Consider the following 14081-nt stretch of genomic DNA (forward strand, 5'->3'; position numbering starts at 1 on the left):
ATATTAAGAATTTAAATTTTTCTGTGCCTCCATGGGCAAAACAACAGCTTCCCACATTCAGATTATTTTGTTATTTACTGAGCCTGGGCTGTCACAGAGACAGGTGCCATATCTCAGAACACCTATTTCTGTTCTATCTGTCAAGTAGGGACATTTTCTGTATGCTATTCTATATATATATAAAAAAAACATTGTTTGCAGCACCTTAAATGACCAGGTGAAGGAAACATTTCTTGGAAGCTAAGCTCAGTATATGCCACAAATACACATCTTCTCGTCCTTCAATCCTGAGCTTTTACAAAGGTTCAAAATACTTCATGAATGCAATCATGCTTCACAGAATTAATATACCCTGCTTTTGATGGGAGCTCTTTTTTTCATGAGCTAGTATTTTTTTAATTGGCTTGGTAAAGTTGTGTATTATATTTTTGTGTGTGTGTCCATAAATACTGGTTAATGAGTATCACCTGTGATAAAATGATCGCAAAAGGGTTTGTAACTTAATCGGTTACCTTTTTTATGTCCCGCTGTCACCGTCTGTCCCTCTCTGTAAGCTAAGACATAAAGACAACTTGCATATGCTAAACAGAGGTAAAACAATATGACCTCTCCAGGCTTCATTTCCTGACTTGATGGACATTGAGCCTCCTATTGTTTTTCTCATTAGGCTAATTATGCCAAATGATTCCCCGCTGTGTCCCAGGTGGACAGCCACCAGACGCGCAAGTTTGGCTAGACCACGCAGGTCGTCTGATGTATTAATAGAATATAAATCTATTAATACTCTTCCGTCGGACTCAGGTTCGAACCAAAGCGCATGAACACAGATAATGCTAATGCTAACAGACATTTGAATTCAGATTCTCAGCGTGAACTTCACCTTTAAGTGGATGAGGCTAAGTTTGTTGAGGATGGTGTTATAACTGGATGTTAGTGTTTTTTTATTTAAAATTTATTTTTATTTTTTTATTTATCTTTTTTGTTAGGTGTTTCTGGTTTCTGTGCAGTTGCTAAGTGCTGTGTTCCTCTGAAGTGATTGCTTTAATGAATGTTTAGCACTGGCCTGTTGTTTTCCAGTCTGTTTACTCTAACACAACAGGGTAATTACTCAGGAGAGCGATGTAGGCTTCTTCTCGAGGGTTAGTTGCTGAACACCACCTGCATATCACACCTCTCTGAGGCAGGACAGAGGGAAATCCCTGAGATGTTTAGTGGTAGTCTTCAGAGGGATTAATCAAATGACAACATACAAATGCAAGATGGCTCACAAATTAACCTTGCAAACACAGTGTCTTTCCGCTAGTGAGTGTTACTCTGAATGATAAAAGATGGTAATTAATTTTGGCCACACAGGCTAAACAGGATGATATAAACCTCACAGGAGTTTACAAGAGGCTAAAATGGTTCGTCGATCATTACAAAGATTATTCAGAGGATTCGCAACAACTACCTTTTTAAATAACAGAAATATGTCACTAAAGGAGTGTATTATTTAAAATGCACAACATTATATGGGTTGTTCAACAACGGTTAATTTTGTCCCACCAGACTAATTGCCATTTAAGTCCACTGGAAATCGTTTACATAATATTAGAACTAGGAGCTATTTAAGAGTCCAACATTGTGCTATTACTTAAAAAAATGTAAATGATTAATTGATTTACTCTATTATTAATTATTTTAATTATTATTTTAATTATATATTTTTATTATAGTTGTTGTTATTTAATTTTATTTACAGGTGCATCTCAATAAAATAGAATGTCACACTGGACAGCGGAGACCAGGACAACTAGAGCCCCAGATACAGATCCCCTGTAAAGACCTTGTCTCAGAGGAGCACCAGGACAAGACCACAGGACACAAATGATTCTTCTGCACAATCTGACTTTGCTGCAGCCTGGAATTGAACTACTGATTTCGTCTGGTCAGAGGAGAACTGGCCCCCCAATTGAGCCTGGTTTCTCCCAAGGTTTTTTTCTCCATTCTGTCACCAGTGGAGTTTCGGTTCCTTGCCGCTGTCGCCCCTGGCTTGCTTAGTTGGGGTCACTTCATCTACAGCGATATCGTTGACTTGATTGCAAATAAATGCACAGACACTATTTAACTGAACAGAGTTGACATCACTGAATTCAATGATGAACTGCCTTTGACTATCATTTTGCATTATTGACACTGTTTTCCTAATGAATGTTTGTCACAGTGTCTGGGTTGTGTCCCTGGGTTTCCACTAGATGTCCTCCTTTCTCACGGTGTCTGTCACCTTATCACTTCCTGTTCCCTTATTTGGTCACCTTCCTCCTTGTTTAGTTAATTGATTGTTCCCTACCTGTCTCCTGTTTCCCCTTTATCCTTCTGTGTATTTATACCCGGTCTGTCTGAGTCTGTGTTACGGAGTCCTTGTTTAATGTAATGTTAATTCATGTCCGTCAGTTCTTGCCCTTGCCTTGCCTTGTCTTCTTGTTTGGTTTATGTTTGGATGGATGTTTTTTGGTTTCGACTCATGCCTGGACTGTTTACCCTTTGGATTTGCCCTTTAATAAAGTCACATACCTGCACTTGGATCTCTCCGTGTTTCTTGTATCACCAGACGTAACAGAAGGACTCCGTCAAAGCGAAGATCCAGCGGTATGTCTGCTTATGTCTCCTCCCCAGCCACAGAGCGGGAGAGGAATGGATTTGAGGGAACTCGCCTGATGGTTTTCCGGGGGACCAGGGGAGGTCGCCGAGGAGGGGGTGGTCGAGAGGAGATTCAGCACCGCTCTAAACCATGGCCTCACTTCGACCCGGGGCTCATGTGGGATGGATCAGAGCCACCGTCTCACCATGGCGGACTGAGAGGGGAGAGGAAGCGCACGTCCGCCACGGTGGCGCCACTGCCCATGATTGCCGCGAGTCCAGCGCCACGGTGCAAAATGGCCGCCAGCTCAGCGCCAACGCCCAAGAAGGCCGCTGACTCATTCTTGGATTATTTCGCTACGCTGTCCAAGATCCTAGAGATTCCCAAGACGGTTAACGTCATGGCTGCTGAGCCATCGTCTCAGCACAAGATGGCCACCAGCTTGGAGCCACAGCACAAGATGGCCGACTCAACGACTCCAGACAAGGTGTCACCGACTCGCCATCATAGAGGGCGGAGGAGGAGGAGAAAGGCGTCTTCCATTCCTCAAAGCCCGGAGGACGTTCCCGAGGCGGTGCCCGATGCTGTTCCGGAGGCCGAGGCGGTGCCCGATGCTGTTCCGGAGGCTGAGGTGGTGCCCGATGCCGAGGCGGTGCCCGATGCTGTTCCGGAGGCCGAGGCGGTGCCCGTCGAGGCGGTGCCCATGCCGTTCCGGAGGCCGAGGCGTTGCCCGATGCCGTTCCGGAGGCCGAGGCGGTGCCCGATGCCGTTCCGGAGGCCGAGGCGGTGCCCGATGCTGTTCCGGAGGCCGAGGCGGTGCCCGATGCTGTACCGGAGGCCGATGCGGTGCCTGATGCTGTTCCGGAGGCCGATGCGGTGCCCGATGCTGTTCCGGAGGCCGAGGCGGTGCCCGATGCTGTTCCGGAGGCCGAGCCGGTGCCCGATGCCGAGGCGGTGCCCGATGCTGTTCCGGAGGCCGAGGCGGTGCCCGATGCCGAGGCGGTGCCCGATGCCGAGGCGGTGCCCGATGCTGTTCCGGAGGCCGAGGCGGTGCCCGATGCTGTTCCGGAGGCCAAAGCGGTGCCCGATGCTGTTCCGGAGGCCGAGGCGGTCCCCGATGCTGTTCCGGAGGCCGATGCGGTGCCCGATGCTGTTCCGGAGGCCGAGGCGGTGCCCGATGCTGTACCGGAGGCCGATGCGGTGCCCGATGCTGTACCGGAGGCCGATGCGGTGCCCGATGCTGTTCCGGAGGCCGAGGCGGTGCCCGATGCTGTTCCGGAGGCCGAGCCGGTGCCCGATGCTGTTCCGGAGGCCGAGGCGGTGCCCGATGCTGTTCCGGAGGCCGAGGCGGTCCCCGATGCTGTTGCGGTGCCCGATGCTGTTCCGGAGGCCGATGCGGTGCCCGATGCTGTTTCGGAGGCCGAGGCGGTGCCCGATGCCGAGGCGGTGCCCGATGCTGTTCCGGAGGCCGAGGCGGTTCCCGATGCTGTTCCGGAGGCCGAGGCGGTGCCCGATGCCGTTCCGGAGGCCGAGGCGGTGCCCGATGCTGTTCCGGAGGCTGAGGTGGTGCCCGATGCCGAGGCGGTGCCCGATGCTGTTCCGGAGACCGAGGCGGTGCCCGTCGAGGCGGTGCCCATGCCGTTCCGGAGGCTGAGGCGTTGCCCGATGCCGTTCCGGAGGCCGAGGCGGTGCCCGATGCTGTACCGGAGGCCGATGCGGTGCCTGATGCTGTTCCGGAGGCCGATGCGGTGCCCGATGCTGTTCCGGAGGCCGATGCTGTTCCGGAGGCCGAGGCGGTGCCCGATGCTGTACCGGAGGCCGATGCGGTGCCTGATGCTGTTCCGGAGGCCGATGCGGTGCCCGATGCTGTTCCGGAGGCCGATGCGGTGCCCGATGCTGTTCCGGAGGCCGATGCTGTTCCGGAGGCCGAGGCGGTGCCCGATGCTGTACCGGAGGCCGATGCGGTGCCTGATGCTGTTCCGGAGGCCGATGCGGTGCCCGATGCTGTTCCGGAGGCCGAGGCGGTGCCCGATGCTGTTCCGGAGGCCGAGCCGGTGCCCGATGCCGAGGCGGTGCCCGATGCTGTTACGGAGGCCGAGGCGGTGCCCGATGCCGAGGCGGTGCCCGATGCTGTTCCGGAGGCCGAGGCGGTGCCCGATGCTGTCCCGGAGGCCGAGGCGGTGCCCGATGCTGTTCCGGAGGCCGAGCCGGTGCCCGATGCCGAGGCGGTGCCCGATGCTGTTACGGAGGCCGAGGCGGTGCCCGATGCCGAGGCGGTGCCCGATGCTGTTCCGGAGGCCGAGGCGGTCCCCGATGCTGTTCCGGAGGCCGAGGCGGTGCCCGATGCTGTACCGGAGGCCGATGCGGTGCCCGATGCGGTGCCGGAGGCCGATGCGGTGCCCGATGCTGTTCCGGAGGCCGAGGCGGTGCCCGATGCTGTTCCGGAGGCCGAGGCGGTGCCCGATGCTGTTCCGGAGGCCGAGGCGGTCCCCGATGCTGTTGCGGTGCCCGATGCTGTTCCGGAGGCCGATGCGGTGCCCGATGCTGTTTCGGAGGCCGAGGCGGTGCCCGAGGCCGTTCCCGAGGCCGAGGCGGTGCCCGAGGCCGTACCCGAGGCGGTGCCTGATGCCGTTCCGGAGGCCGAGGTGGTGCCCGATGCCGAGGCGGTGCCCGATGCCGTTCCGGAGGCCGAGGCGGTGCCCGATGCTGTTCCGGAGGCCGAGGTGGTGTCCGATGCCGAGGCAGTGTCCGTTGCCGTTCCGGAGGCCGAGGCGGTGCCCGAGGCTGTTCCCGATGCGGTGCCCGAGGCCGCTCCCGATGCGGTGCCCGAGACCGCTCCCGAGGCCGTTACCTAGGCAGTGCCCGAGGCCGTTCCAGAGGCGGTGCCTGAAGCCGAGGCGTCTCACGTCTCCACAGGCAGCCCTAAGCCAAGTCAGGTGCCCATTGACTCTCCAGAGTCGAGTCAAGTTCCTGTTGACCTTCCAGAGTCGAGTCAGGTGACTGAATTTTCAGAGTTGAGTGAGGTTCCGGTTGACCTTCCAGAGGCTAGTCAGGTGCTTGTGGACCCTCCAGATTCAGGGTTAGTCACCGTTGACCTTCCAGAGTCAGGGCCAGTCACTGATGACCTTCCAGAGCCAGGGCTAGGTACCATGGACTTTCCAGAGACAAGGCTAGTCATCGTGGACCTTTCAGAGTCAGGTCAAGTCTCTGGGTGGCCTTCTGCTCCGCCCTGTTGGACTCCGGCATCGACCACAGGGGTGTGGTGGTCATCTGCTCCACCCTGGGGGACTCCGATGTCAACCACGAGGAAGTGGTGGTCTTCTGCTCCGCCCTGGGGGGCTTCCGCTCTGACCACACGGACATGGTGGACATCTGCTCCGCCCTGGGGGGCGCTTGCCCTGACTACACGGTTGTGGTGGTCTTCCGCTCCGCCCTGGAGGACTCTGGCCTTGACCACAAAGGTGTGGTGGTCTTCTGCTCCGCCCTGGGGGGCTTCATGTTGTTTTTTCCTTTTGTTTTTGTGTTAATGTCTGTCCCTGTCCCTTTCTGTTAGTCTGGCCCTCCGTCCCTCCCCCTGTACCTCCTCCGGTCCTCCTCCCTCCTGGTCTTTCTGTGTTGTGTTACATTCTGGTGCCTGTTCCCCATGTTTTTCTTTTATGGCCCTCCGTCCCTCCCCCTGAGCCTCCACCTGTCCGCCTCCCTCCTGGTCTGTTTTGTGTCTGTCGTGGAGCGTCTGGGAGCCGCTCCGTAGAGGGGGGGTTCTGTCACAGTGTCTGGGTTGTGTCCCTGGGTTTCCACTAGATGTCCTCCTTTCTCACGGTGTCTGTCACCTTATCACTTCCTGTTCCCTTATTTGGTCACATTCCTCCTTGTTTAGTTAATTGATTGTTCCCCACCTGTCTCCTGTTTCTCCTTTATCCTTCTGTGTATTTATACCCGGTCTGTCTGAGTCTGTGTTACGAGGCAGTGCCCGAGGCCGTTCCAGAGGCGGTGCCTGAAGCCGAGGCGTCTCACGTCTCCACAGGCAGCCCTAAGCCAAGTCAGGTGCCCATTGACTCTCCAGAGTCGAGTCAAGTTCCTGTTGACCTTCCAGAGTCGAGTCAGGTGACTGAATTTTCAGAGTTGAGTGAGGTTCCGGTTGACCTTCCAGAGGCTAGTCAGGTGCTTGTGGACCCTCCAGATTCAGGGTTAGTCACCGTTGACCTTCCAGAGTCAGGGCCAGTCACTGATGACCTTCCAGAGCCAGGGCTAGGTACCATGGACTTTCCAGAGACAAGGCTAGTCATCGTGGACCTTTCAGAGTCAGGTCAAGTCTCTGGGTGGCCTTCTGCTCCGCCCTGTTGGACTCCGGCATCGACCACAGGGGTGTGGTGGTCATCTGCTCCACCCTGGGGGACTCCGATGTCAACCACGAGGAAGTGGTGGTCTTCTGCTCCGCCCTGGGGGGCTTCCGCTCTGACCACACGGACATGGTGGACATCTGCTCCGCCCTGGGGGGCGCTTGCCCTGACTACACGGTTGTGGTGGTCTTCCGCTCCGCCCTGGAGGACTCTGGCCTTGACCACAAAGGTGTGGTGGTCTTCTGCTCCGCCCTGGGGGGCTTCATGTTGTTTTTTCCTTTTGTTTTTGTGTTAATGTCTGTCCCTGTCCCTTTCTGTTAGTCTGGCCCTCCGTCCCTCCCCCTGTACCTCCTCCGGTCCTCCTCCCTCCTGGTCTTTCTGTGTTGTGTTACATTCTGGTGCCTGTTCCCCATGTTTTTCTTTTATGGCCCTCCGTCCCTCCCCCTGAGCCTCCACCTGTCCGCCTCCCTCCTGGTCTGTTTTGTGTCTGTCGTGGAGCGTCTGGGAGCCGCTCCGTAGAGGGGGGGTTCTGTCACAGTGTCTGGGTTGTGTCCCTGGGTTTCCACTAGATGTCCTCCTTTCTCACGGTGTCTGTCACCTTATCACTTCCTGTTCCCTTATTTGGTCACATTCCTCCTTGTTTAGTTAATTGATTGTTCCCCACCTGTCTCCTGTTTCCCCTTTATCCTTCTGTGTATTTATACCCGGTCTGTCTGAGTCTGTGTTACGGAGTCCTTGTTTAATGTAATGTTAATTCATGTCCGTCAGTTCTTGCCCTTGCCTTGTCTTCTTGTTTGGTTTATGTTTGGATGGATGTTTTTTGGTTTCGACTCATGCCTGGACTGTTTACCCTTTGGATTTGCCCTTTAATAAAGTCACATACCTGCACTTGGATCTCTCCGTGTTTCTTGTATCACCAGACGTAACAATGTTGTTCAGTTGCTTTGACGCAATGTATTTTGTTTAAAGCACTATATAAATAAAGGTGACTTGACTTGACACAGACTGGAGTAGCTTAGCTCCTTGGTTCTTTTAACTGTGATGATTTTGTCTCACATTTAACAAAAACCCACCAATTTTCATCTCAACAAATTATAATATTTCATAAGACCTAAAAAAAGGAAAGAAAAAAAAATAGTGAATTGTTGGCCTTCTGGAAAGTATGTTCATTTACTGTACATGTACACAATATAGGGTAGGGGCTTCTTTTGCTTTAATTACTGCCTCAATTTGGTGTGGCATGGAGGTGAGCAGTTTGTGGCACTGCTGAGGTGGAATGGAAGCCCAGGTTTCTTTGACAGTGGCCTTTAGCTCATCTGCATTTTTGGTCTCTTGTTTCACAACAAGATTCTCTATGGGGTTCAGGTCTGGTGAGTTTGCTGGCCAGTCAAGCACACCAACACCATGGTCATTGACCAACTTTTGGTGCTTTTGGCAGTGTGGGCAGGTGCCAAATCCTGCTGGAAAATGAAATCAGCATCTTCAAAAAGCTGGTCAGCAGGAGGAAGCATGAAGTGCTCCGAAATTTCTTGGTAAACGGGTGCAGTGATTTTGGTTTTCAAAAAACAAAATGGACCAACACCAGCAGATGACATTACACCCCAAATCATCATAGACCGTAGAAACTTAACACTGGACTTCAAGCAACTTGGTCTATGAGCTTCTCCACCCTTCCTCCATACTCTAGGACCTTGGTTTCCAAATGAAATACAAAACTTGCTCTCATCTGATAAAAGGAATTTGGACCACTGGGCAACAGTCCAGTTCTTCTTCTCCTTAGCCCAGGTAAGATGCCTCTGACGTTGTCTGTGGTTCAGGAGTGGCTTAACAAGAGGAATATGACAACTGTAGCCAAATTCCTTGACACATCTATGTGTGGTGGCTCTTGATGCCTTGAACCCAGTCTCAGTCCATTCCTTGTGAAGTTCACTCAAATTCTTGAATCAATTTTGCTTGACAATCCTCATAAGGCTGCGGTTCTCTCGGTTGGTTGTGGAAAAGTTCTTCCACACTTTTTTCTTCCACTCAAATTTCTGTTAACATGCTTGGATACAGCACTCTGTGAACAGCCAGCTTCTTTGGCAATGAATGTTTGTGGCTTACTCTCCTTGTGGAGGGTGTCAATGATTGTCCTTTGGACAACTGTCAGATCAGCAGTCTTCCCCATGATTATGTAGCCTAGTGAATCAAACTGAGAGACCATTTTGAAGGCTCATGAAACCTTTGCAGGTGTTTTTAGTCGATCAGCTGATTAGCATGTCACCATATTCTAATTTCATGAGTTCACGCGTACATATAATTAGCTGAGGTATAGTATGCATATTTGGCGTGCTGTCCGGGGAAGGGCTCTGAGCTCAGGAATGGCCCGAACCTAAAGTACCCCCCCCCCCCTCCCTGTCTTTTTATAAAGTGGACTCAAAGTGGGAAGATGGGGTGGAGGAGGGATGCTGATAAACCGTCAATGGATAGAGGTAAGTCAGCAGTATTTATACTATGGTATTGATTACTTGATTGTGGTCCACTGGTGTTGATTAGGCTAAGTATCTGACGCGCTCCTCACGAACCTTGTTACTAAAACCTCATTTGTTGAGATAGTGAATTGGTGGATTTTTGTTAAATGTGAGCCAAAATCATCACAATTAAAAAACCAAACACTTAAACAACTTCAGTCTGTGTGCATTCAATTTATTTAATACACAAGTTTCACAATTTGACTTGAATTACTGAAATTAACTTTTCCACAACATTCTAATTTATGAGATGCACCTGTATTTATTTATTTGAAAGAAATTTTAAATAATTTTAGGTAACAATTTATTTTGATAGTCTACTTTAGACATTCTACTAGCAGTAAGTAACTTTGCAACTACATGTCAACTAGCAGTTAGTAGAGTATTAGTAGACTGTCTGCTTAATATCTTCTAACACTTTCTTTGTCAACTTATTGTCAACTTATACTAAGCCTAAACCTACCCCTAACACTAACCCTAAACCTACCCAGACAGTCTACTCTGAGAGTTAGTAGACATGTAGTTGCAAATTTCTGAGATTTAGTTGATATGACATATAGTTACAAAGTTACTTATAGTCAGGTGAATGTCTAAAGTGGACTATCGAAATAAAATGTAACCTAATTTTATTCAGCAAGGACAACTAAATTTATGTTTAAGACATTTGTTACAAATGATTCCTATTTCAAAAAGATGCAGCTATTTTTAAGTTTCTATTTCAAGTTCAAGTTGAGCTTTATTGTCATTCTGCTACATGTTACATATACATACATATAGTGGAACGAAATGCAGCACCACGGTGCTACATAAATACAGACATACAACAATTTAGTAAAACAGTATAAACATATACACAACTAACTTACTGACAGATTTTGACTTTAAATATACTATATATAAAATATTACCTATACATAAACTAAAAAATACAAACTAAACAAATGCTACACATAACACTGTACTTATACACAATTAACCTACTGACAAATTTTGAATATGAATATACTATATATAAATGTTTACCTATACATAGACTGAAAAAGAAAAATATATAGACTATACAAATGCTTCACATAGTACTGTACATGTGCAAAGAAAAAAATCATAAGTCAAGCAGCTGGCTGGGGAACAGTGCAAGATGATTCTGAATCTTTAATCTTTTTTTGTGTGTGAAAAGTGTCTAGTGCGCATAGAAGAGAATTGCACAAAAAATGATTTGAATTGCACAAAAAAAGAGAAAAACAGTTCCTATAGCAGACAGTGATGCAGGTGGTCAGCACGCTCTCTATGGTTTCTCTGTAGAATGTGCTGAGTATGGGTGGAGGGAGACTTGCTCTTTTCAGCTGGCTGAGAAAGTGTTATGCCTCCTTTGAGAGTGACACGGTGTTGGTGGTCCAGGTGAGATCTTCTGTGATGTGCACCCCCAAGAATTTAGTGCTACTGACTCTCTCCACAGTTGAGCTGTCGATGGTCAGTGGGGGTGGTCAACAGAGTTTCTCCTGAAGTCCATCACAACCTCCTTTGTCTTCTCCACATTAAGGGGCAGGTTGTTAGTGCCACACCATTCAGCCAGCTTTGCCGCTTCCTCTCAGTAGTGTGTTTCATCATTGTTGCTGATGAGACCTACCACAGTTGTGTCATCCGCAAACTTGATGATGTGGTTGGAGCTGAACTTGGCATTGCAGTCGTGGATCAGCAGCATGAAGAGAAGTGGGCTAAGCACACAGCCTTGTGGGGCACCTGTGCTTAGTGTGGTAGTGCTCAAGGCGTTGTGGCCGACACGGACTGACTGAGGTCTTCCAGTTAGAAAGTCCAGGATCCAATTGCAGAGGGAACGGTTAAGGTCCAGCAGCTTTAGTTTGTTGATGAGCTGCTGTGGTATTATTGTGTTGAATGCTGAGCTTTAATGTTATGCATGATTAACCTCTCAAAGCACTTCATCATGATTGGAGTCAGTGCTATGGGATGGTAGTCGTTTAGACAGGACACAGGTGATTGTTTTGGTACCGGTATGAATTTTGTGGATTTGAGACATGTGGGGATTACTGCCTTATTCAGTGAGACGTTGAAGATATCTGTTAGAACATCAATCAGCTGTTCCGCACAGTCTCACAGTATACGGCCATATACACAGTATAGTCCTGTTCCGGTTCCTAGTTCCTGTTCGCTGTCCTTGTGATTCTCGTCGTCTCGTCTGGATGTTCACCGTCACCTGTCTTCACCAGCACGCTGACCATCTAGTCCCTGCCCCACCAGCCCACCCGAGCTCCAGTACTTCTCTGTGACTTATTCTACTCAAAATAAAGAGTTCACTTGCATTTTTGTTTCTGACTCTTGTATCATGATAGGTATGGGCAGTTTTTGTGCAGGTGTGTCATTCAAACAATCCTAAAAAAAGGTTTCCATAACATTAAGCAGCACAACTGTTTTCAACACTGATTTCAATATCAATACAGCAAATCAGCATATTAGAACGATGTCTGAAAGGTCATGAGAAAAATAGAACAAAAATAGAAATTTTTTATACCAGTGATCTCAGACTTTTGGAATCAACTGTATATTAATTTAGCCTGCAGAAATTCTGTTTCACTGAACATCCTCAATTCACTTACTCTCATTTGTCAGAAAGCTGATTCTGGGGCCATTAAATTACACATTGCTTGTCGTGTGATAAGTGAGATGTGTAATGAAGAGATTACAGCCAATGTGGCCAGTTATATTGCCTGTGCCTCTAGTATAGTGCCTGCCCTTTTTCATTAGTCAGTGGATGTCACCATAGCAGAGAATTAGCATGTGGCTTTTTGATAAATTCACCCTCTCCTACTGGGACCTATTCCATAACCCATGATCCTACACCACCCACCACCACCATTACAACGCAATATTGCACCAATTCATTATTAAAATCACTTATAGTACATTATTAACACACCCACAAAATGTGGCTTTTCTGAGAGAGCTAACATGAGAGCAAATCTGTTAATAGAAAGTGTGTTGTATATGTTAGAGGGCAGACTAGCTTATGCGATAGCCAGGGGCAGATCTACCCCACCTGCCACCCCAGAATTATCACAGAATAAAATATAAACATGAGCAGTGTTTCATGTAATACTTTTCAGCTGCGGCAATGACAGAGTATGCTAAATAATGGCAAAAAACATTAAAACATTTAATAAACTGCATGATGGTTGCATGCGTATGCAGCATGCCAGTTGGCTTCATTAACAAATGACATTTATGAACTGGAGTGAAACCCACAAAAGACGGCCTAGTTCACTACTAACAAATTGTTTTTAAATTTGTTTGTGAATCAAATACTAAAGGCTCCAATACAGAGCGGCACAGAACACTTATGCGCATCCTGTGCACAGAATGATGTGCTTGAAACAACATGGAGTCACATTGCGCAGGCTGCGCAGCCCTCTGAGTCCGCATAGAAAAGTTAGCACAAAGGGAAGAGATATTGATACGTAGTGTATTAAATCTGTACGTTAGTTTATTGAGCCTTTTCTTTTAACAGTTTTAAACCTTAGTTGCTGTGCGCTCTTGAAGTGAGATTAATCATTTTAACTGTAGTAACCGAATGCAACGCTGACTTTGACTACTGAATGGAGGATGACAGACAAATGCAGGAGAAAGAAGAGTTCGTGTAAACTTAAATTTAATGACTAAAATATGAATCTGTACTTCACATTAATGGAACAGCTTCAAAATGCTTGAAATATAGTGCATGAAAACTTTTTGGTGCTTTATCATGTTTTTGTCCCTTTTGTGGGGCCCATCATCAACACAGAGTAGTATACGCACAATATCGGGTTTGAATCGGTCTCATCTGACTGATACCCAGTCCAGCAGAAAATGCCAGTATTGGAGCCGATACCCATCCTGAGTATCTGATCGATACATCCCTAACAAAGACACATTACATAAAAAGTTTAACAATCAGTAAGTTGAGTACAATGTGTAAGATGCTAAATGTATTTATTTATTTATCTTGTACTGTCAGCTCTTCCTCCACCATGGCTTCTCCCACAGTCGACTCCACCATGAGTCGCTATCCTGGCTGGCCTCTGGATGACCATCTGACTCCTCCTGCTCCGGGCTCCTCCCTGGCTCCTCCCTCCATCAACTCCACCCTGGTACTCTGCTCCATGCTCCCTATCCATTGCCTTCCCCTTGCCTGTTCCATGCCCGCCTCCTGAACCCCCACCCTCCCTCCGCTGGACTATCTCTCTTGGTGCGAGGATGCACTGTTCCGGGAGGAGGTGAACTGTCACAGTCATGGACTTCTGTTCCTTTGTGTTATCCCTATTTGGTCATATTAATTTCCTAGTTTAGTTAATTGATTACTCCCCACCTTTTCCCATTCTTCTCATCACTTTCCTTGTGTTTAAATACCCTGTCTGTGTAGTTCCAGGTTGTCCGCCATTAATGTGATGTACGATTATTTGTATTTATGTTTGGATGTGCCCTTTTTTCTCCTGTGATCATTAAAAGATCCTGTGATCATTATTTGTAATCTCCTTCGTCAAGCGTTTTACTTAGCACACCTACATGTGTTACAAAGATTCAGTTACTAAATTAACTTAACTAACCTCTTTCTCGCCATGA

The sequence above is a fragment of the Carassius carassius genome, chromosome 25, assembly GCF_963082965.1.
Source record: "Carassius carassius chromosome 25, fCarCar2.1, whole genome shotgun sequence".
Classification (NCBI taxonomy): Eukaryota; Metazoa; Chordata; class Actinopteri; order Cypriniformes; family Cyprinidae; genus Carassius; species Carassius carassius.